Source organism: Mastomys coucha, unplaced genomic scaffold (genome assembly GCF_008632895.1).
Source record: "Mastomys coucha isolate ucsf_1 unplaced genomic scaffold, UCSF_Mcou_1 pScaffold22, whole genome shotgun sequence".
Classification (NCBI taxonomy): domain Eukaryota; kingdom Metazoa; phylum Chordata; class Mammalia; order Rodentia; family Muridae; genus Mastomys; species Mastomys coucha.
In genome coordinates, this window is record NW_022196905.1 from 126,065,240 (window position 1) to 126,072,878 (window position 7,639).

The window sequence follows — 7,639 nt, forward strand, 5'->3', positions numbered from 1 at the left end:
GAGAGAGAGAGAGAGACAGACAGACAGACAGACAGACAGACAGACAGACAGACAGACAGACAGAAAGAAGTAGGATAAAACCATAAACCCTCGAAGCCAGTGGCATATTTCAGTAAGGCTCCATTTAAGAAATGTTCCATAAATATTAAAATATATGAACATATAGGGGACATTTGTCATTAAAACCACCATATGTAAGCCCTCTTTGCTGTAAGAAAATAATAACCAATTAACACACATTATGAGCCATAGACACTGAAACAGATCTTACAAAAGTTTGTAAAGTAGGGCTGAACTCATCTGACTTTTGAGAATTCTCTTCAGGACTTCAACACCCTATGGAGTGTGGCCCTACTAACTCACAGCCCCTATGAGGGAACAATATGAAACTAGGTATTAAGTATGAATGATGTTTAATGCTTTTACTAAAGATACAAAGTAAATCTAATTCACCCCTTTTCCTCTCTATGTGTTCCAGAAACCATGTGATGAGGCTGGAGGAAGAAGAGATTCAACTTAGAGCTCTTCAAGGCTTGATTACAGAATCTATTTAGTAAATAAACACACCCCTCACATGTATATATGTTAATGAAGTTTAAGAAAAAAGGAACTTCTACAGCACCCTGAAAATGGTAAGGGTATCTTTTCATGAAACTAAGTTCCCTGATGTTTATACATAAGCATGAGTGTGCATTTACTTTTGACCATTTATGTATATGAGCACAGGCTGTATTGGTAGAGAGAGACTGAGAGTGAGAGAGAAAAAGAGAGGAGATCTTGATCATGTGAAAATGAGTCTGTGCATGTGAACATGTCTTACCCGATAAAGAACATGTTGAGAACATAGTGGATCCTCTGGATCTAGAAAAATTTTAGCTACCCAACATGGATTTTAGGATCCAAAGTTGGGTCCTTTTGAGAAGCAATAAGCATGGGTCATTGTTGAGCAATATTGTCAGCCCCTAAAATACAGTTTTAACTGTATGAGCTGCAACAGAAACATTTTGAAGTCCATACCTCTGGAGGAAGTATACCCTGGGATGCTTGAAGAGTTGCTGTGGTAGAAATGCCAAGGAAAGAAAGCAGAGGAGGTGAGACAGCAGCTGTGGCAATGCTGGAAAGGATAACAATTAGAAGTGACATTTCATCTGAAATGTCATATCTATACTGAGTGTGTCATTTAGGGAAAACACTCTTTAGGCCTTTCCTTTCCTTACATAAAAAGGAGAGAGAATAATACCTACTTTAAAAGGTGGCTGTGGGTACTCCAGGAAACCAGAATATCTCTAGGATGTTTGGCACACAGTAGATATTCATGTTAGAGATACAGAGAATCCCTGGTAGGGAAACTTGAATATATGCGATACAGCACAGTCAAGATCAGTTTTGTAGGAGCACTCTCCACATCTGGAAATGTTCTAGCCAGCAAGCTCCTTGGCTAGACCAAGAGAGCAAAGATACAAGGTAAGTAACCAAGGTAAGTCACGCCCATGGCTCTGAAACACAGATCATTACCCATGAATCTACACAAAGCACAACTCCTTTCCTTCCCTAACATGATAAAGGAAATAAATACCATTTATTTTCTTTCTAGATACAGACACAGACAGACATAGACATAGACACAGACAGACAGACAGACAGACAGACACACACACACAAACACACACACACACACACACACACACACACACACGAATATCACCTAAAAATCAGCCACTCTTAGGCTGGGGAGATCGCTTGGTGGATAAGGTGCTTGCCACACAAGCATGAGGACTTCAGTACAACCCCAGTATCTATGTTTAAACCACCACAACAACCAAACCAGAGCAAACAACAACAGAAAGCAGGATGGTGGTATGCTCCTGAAATCCCAGTGCTGGGAAAGCATGAATGGATCCCTAGGGTATCAGATCATAGCCTGTCAGCCTAGCCTAATTGGTGAGCACCAGGTCCTAGTGAGAGATCCTAACTCAAAGCACAAAGTAGATGGTATCCTGAGAAACAATTCCCAAGGTTGACCTCAAGTGTGAGTGCACACAAGCACAGGTAGATGTATATGTGTACACACACACACACACACACACACACAATCAGCCTCTCTATCTCTCCAGCTTCCCATAGAATAGTTTTTGTTATCTATGAAGGCAATCCAAAGTTTTAAGCAATATGCAAAATGTATTTACTAGAAAATCCAAGAAAACCTATATGGTATCACAGAAAATTACCAATCAATCTGCCTGAAAGCTCAATTTTGATGCCCCAGCCATCATAAAAGGTTCTTATTGACAAGTCCAAATCTATTTGACTTATTCAAATGTTACACTAGCTTTAAGAATCCTAAATAAAGAAACCAAATATTAACTACTTTCTTGGTATAGAACCAAGAACAGAAAGATTACCATCCACTAAATTTCAGCGAAGTGACTCTGTAACATAACTCAATAGAAACAGGTTCTAGACCTCTCAAACCAATATACCAGGCTGTGGTTTTCAGTCAAAACATTATTCTGACCTTCGGGTTTCCTGTGTATAAAATAATGAAACAGTTCAAAAATGAGCAGTTTTGTTTTTTTTAAATTTTATTTTCATTCAATTTTATTTTGGAGACAAAGTCTAACTGTGAAGCCCTGGCTAGCTTGGAACTCAGAAATCCATCTGCCTCTGTCTTCTGTGATTAAAGGCATATACAACCAAGCCCAGCCAGGATACAGTACTGTCAGAATATAAATACTCTCACCTCAGAAAAAGTGGTGCGGATGTGAGTTTAAGTGTTTGCTAATGAGCTTGATCATGGTGACAATTTCATATTGTAGAGGAAGCAAACTGCCAGTGGAGTATGAAGTATGTAAGTACAAAAATAAAATACCACCTGTCTGAGAAGATGGCAAAGATAAAAAGGGACTTGCAAGCAAGAGAACTTGAGTTCAATCCCCAGTAGCCATGTAAAGAGATGGTCATCTAGGAGAAAGAACGAACCCTGGAGTTCACTGTTCAGGAATTTTAGTGTGAAACACCCCCCCACACATACACCCTCAGTAAAATCAGGGGAAAAGTTGACCAACACTACCATTTTCCAGGGGACCAGTTTCTTCCAATTACACAATCTGAAATAGTCCTGTGTGTGACACGGGAGGCTTCGTTGCAGTTGATCCTGCGCACTAATATTCTAACTGAAATTAGAAAAGTACAAGTGAAAGAAAAATGAGCTCAGTAATCTACATCCACCTTCAAAGATTCTGATAATGGAAAGATTGAAGGAGCTGAAGGGGATTGCAACCCCACAGGAAGAACAACAATATCAACGAACCAGTCCCCGACAAACCAAACCGAACCAAAGATGGCTCCCACTACATATGTAGCAGAGGATTGCTTTATCTGGCATCAATGAAGCAGAGACACTTGGTCCTGTGGAGGCTTGTTGCCCCAGAGAAGGGGGATGCTAGAGGAGTAAGGCAGGAGTGAATGGGTGGGTGGGGAGAACCCTCTTAGAGGCAAATGGGTGGGGGAGATGTGAGGGTGTTGCAGAGGGGAGACCAGGAATGGGGACATTTGAAATGTAAATCAATAAAATAATCAATAAAAAAATAAAATAAAGAATGCTGTCTAATTCTGCTCCACTATGTTCATAGCAGCCTTATTTATAATAGCCAGAAGCTGGAAAGAACCCAGATGTCCTTCAACAGAGGAATGGATACAGAAAATGTGGCACATTTACACAATGGAGTACTACTCAGCTATTAAAAATGATAAATTCATGAAGTTCTTAGGCAAATAGATGGAACTAGAAAATATCATCTTGAGTGAGATAACCCAAGCACAAAAGAACACACATGCCATGCACTCATTGATAAGTGGTTATTAACACAGAAGTTCGGAATACCCAAGATACAATTCACAGACCACATGAAGCTCAAGAAGAAGGAAGACCACAGTGTGGATACTTCCGTCCTTCTTAGAAGGGGGATCAAAATACCCATGGCAGAAATACACAAAGTTTGCAGCAGAAACTGAAGGAAAGGCCATCCAGTGACTGTCCCACCTAGGGATCCATCCCATATACATACCAAACCCAGATACAATAATAGATGCCAACAAATGCTTACTGACAGGAGACTGATATAGCTAACTCCTGAGAGGCTCGGCCAGTGCCTGACTAATACAGAAGTGGATGCTCACAGCCATCCATTGGTCTAAGCACAAAGTCCCCAATAGAGGAGCTAGAGAAAGGACCCAAGGAGCTGAAGGGGTTTGCAGCCCCATAGGAGGAACAACAGTGTGAACCAACCAGTACCCCAAGAGCTGCCAAAGTCTAAACCGCCAACCAAAGAGTACACATGGAAGGACCCATGGCTCCAGCTGCATATGTAGCAGAGGATGGCCTTGTGGGACATCAATGAAAGGAGAGGCCCTTGGTCTTGTGAAGGCTTGATACCCCAATGTAGGGGAGTGCCAGGACAGGGAAGAGAGAGTGGGTGGGTTAGTGAGCAATGAGGGGAGGATGGGATAGAAGGGTTTTTGGAGGGGATAAAATTTGCAATGTAAATAAAGGAAATATCTTAAAGAAAATCTGGTGTGTGGGGGGAATTAGCAGCTATTACACATCTCCACAGCCTGGATCTCTGAGCAAATATCAAACATAAGAGCTGGTGCTAGGAATGTGGCTCAGAGGTAAGAGCCAGTCTAGTATCCACAAGGCCTTGGGTTCCATCCTTAGCACTGTCTAAACCAGGCAGGGTGATGCACAGCTTTAATCTGAGTACTCTAAAGGTAGAGGATCAAAAGTTCAAAGTCATTTTCAACTGCAGAGTGAGTCTGAGCACCATACCACCCATAAAGAAAATAAAGCAAGAACAGGTAAGTGCATATTGAGGCTCAAACAGTTAGGCAATACTGAGGCGGGGCTTTGAAAATTCTAGAAGCCATACAATAGGTCCAAGAAGAAAAGTTTGAGAAGCAGACACAAAGTTTTAACAGCTGTTCTAGCCTCCAAGGTGAGAATTCCAAAGCTGAAAGGAGCAGAAGACTGGAAAGGGCTTCCATTATGCTGGCCTGGATTACAAAGAAGGTGTTTATCTGAAAAAAAAAATCACAATTAACAAAGAGAGGTCAATGACTTAGACACACAGAGTTCTAGTGCCTATGCCTACAGTCCCCGCCACAGGCTGGCCGACCATTGTTGAATGGAAAGGGAGCAGAAGGCTGTCTCTCCAGATGTTGGGGCACATTCCAGCTGCTGAACACAGCCTGTTTGCAATTTTCTACTCAACCACCAGAATGAAAACTCAACCCTCCTGGAAAAAAAAAGGCCCTGCAACTTCTTCCTGACTGCTGTTAGTGGTTGCTTTAATCTTTTAAGCTCTTGGGCTTAATACAGCAGCTGCCATCCTGAGTGCTTACTGTTGGTAAGGATAGGAGGGGTGAGGAAAATAGCATACTAAATTCAGAAACAGATTTCTGTTCTGCCAGGCTCCATGCTGAAATGGAAAGAGAAGAGCGGAACACAAGAGGAGAGGCATGAGAAAAAGACACTCCTCTTGAACCAGCGGAGGGCCTGAGGGGACGTGAGATCCTCTAGCATGCTTACGTGCTTACAGAACCACTTGACTGCATCCCACCACTCTCCAGTTCCAACAGGAAGTGCCATCTTCTCAGGACAAGATCTCTTCACAAAGTGCTCACTGAACAATGAGGCACTCAGGAAGCACTAAGGAAGAAGGTGCGCTAAGGCCAACGCAGGCTATACAGCTAGCACCTTATCCCTGACAAGGAAACAACAATAGCAACAACAACACAATGAACCTCCATCTACAATATGCCACTGAGTACCTTAATAGCTAAGCTAGCTGAATCAGGGTCAGCCAGAGGCCTTTCCTCAATAAATACAACAGAGAACAATCAAGAAAGACAACAGATAGATGTAACATTGACATCAGACCTCCACGTGTACATATATACCAACACAAATATAAATACACATAAATAATAAGACTGATATGTTTATAAAAAGATAAAGATATATAAGAATATGTTCTATGGGGTGTGGTGAGGTATGGGGGAGAGGGGGTGCCTCTGCAGGCCCATGTCTAGGCATCCCTTCCCCCTGAGGGACTAGCCACAGGACAGTATAATATAAAACAGAGTTTATTTGAGGTATGGGGAGGGGAGTTAAGAGGGTAGTAGAGGCAGAGAAAGGCAGGGAGAAAAGTAGAGAAGAATAGAAGCCGGCCATGAGCACATGGGGGTGGGGGATGGGGAGAGAGAGGGAGCAAGAGGGCAAGAGAGCAAGAAAGGGAGGCGCAAGAATAAGAGAGAAGTTAGAGATCAAGAGGGCAAGAGAAGGAGAAGGGGGCAAGCAGCCCCTTTTATGGTGGGTCAGGCCTACCTGGCTGTTGCCAGGTAACTGTGGGGTGGAGTTTAGACAGAATCCTAACACAGACCACACATCCATACACTCTACCACCAATTTAGGACAGGAAAGTAGAAATTCAAAAGGGAATTTTTTTCAATATCACAAGCAAGTAATTTGAAAATTAAAAAAAAAAACAACTTGGTCATTTAATATACTGATCCTCAAATTTTGCATATAGAAAAACAAATTTTCCACCAAAAGACATTAGAAAAGCAAAGTTAGTGGTTATATGACAGAAAAATCAACCAACAAAATTAGTAGCATTTTATGTTCAGTAACAAACTTGCTACAAGAACAAAAACAAAACAAAAATCATAAAAAGCAATCTCATTCACATTTAGCTATAAAGCAAAGCTACCACGAATAAATTTTAAAAAAGGAATTGGAAGTTTCTACAAATCAATTGTAAAACACTAATACAAGAAGTTAAATAGTTCACACATGAAAAGGTAAAGCCTTTCCATGTTCATTAGTTGGAAGCAATGTTAAATTATCCATATTGCCTGCCATCGTTTGTCTCAGTAGCCCTCTAAAGTTCTTGTGTTGAGGTATCCTCCTCGTGATGACACTACTATTAACATTTAGCAAGCAGTACCCAAGTGGGAGGCCCCTAAATCACTGCCCTTATTAGAGACTGTGGAAGATCAGTCCAGCACAGTTGGTTAGCTACATATTCTCACTGTGATGTGCTACCTTGCCCAAAGGCAGAAAGCAAAATGGCCACGATTTGATCACAGACTGAAAAGTTCAGAACCAAGAGCTGAAATAAACTCTTTTTCTTTCAAAATCTTAGTCATCTACAGTATTTTATAAGAAGAAACAGAATGCTGAAACAATTTAGATATCTAATGGAACACTTGTTGAAATATCAATGGAATTCTTCACATAAATAGAAAAGGCAACTTCCTAAAATTCATAGGGACACAAACAAGACACCACATAGCCAAAACAATCTTAAGACAAAATAAAGCAGCTGGCATCACCACTTCAAAGCTCACTGCAGGACTGCAGTGACCAAGGCGTCATCCAGAATAAACAACACCAACACCAACACCAAGAGAAAAGGATAGAAATTCCAGAAATAAACCTATGGATCTATAGCAAGTTAATCCTTAACAAAGGTGTGAAAAGAAAAGCACACCAGAGAACAGATGCCCTCTTCAGTAAATGAACTTAAAATGGGACGTCTTCCCATACAAAAGGTATATATACCATAGAGGGAGGGAG

At 41.3% G+C, this 7,639-nt stretch overlaps 1 protein-coding gene and 1 long non-coding RNA gene across 8 annotated transcripts in view; one reads left to right on the forward strand and one right to left on the reverse strand.

Moving 5' to 3' along the window:
- Positions 1-621, forward strand: part of LOC116070614 — a 57,325-nt gene extending 56,704 nt beyond the window's left edge. For both annotated transcript variants that reach the window (XR_004110475.1, XR_004110476.1), the window contains one exon: positions 479-621. This is a non-coding gene — a long non-coding RNA (uncharacterized LOC116070614). The remainder of the gene's footprint in view (positions 1-478) is intronic.
- The window catches only part of Auts2 (activator of transcription and developmental regulator AUTS2), a 1,106,086-nt gene that overhangs the window by 759,322 nt on the left and 339,125 nt on the right, over positions 1-7,639 (reverse strand). The window lies entirely within an intron of this gene.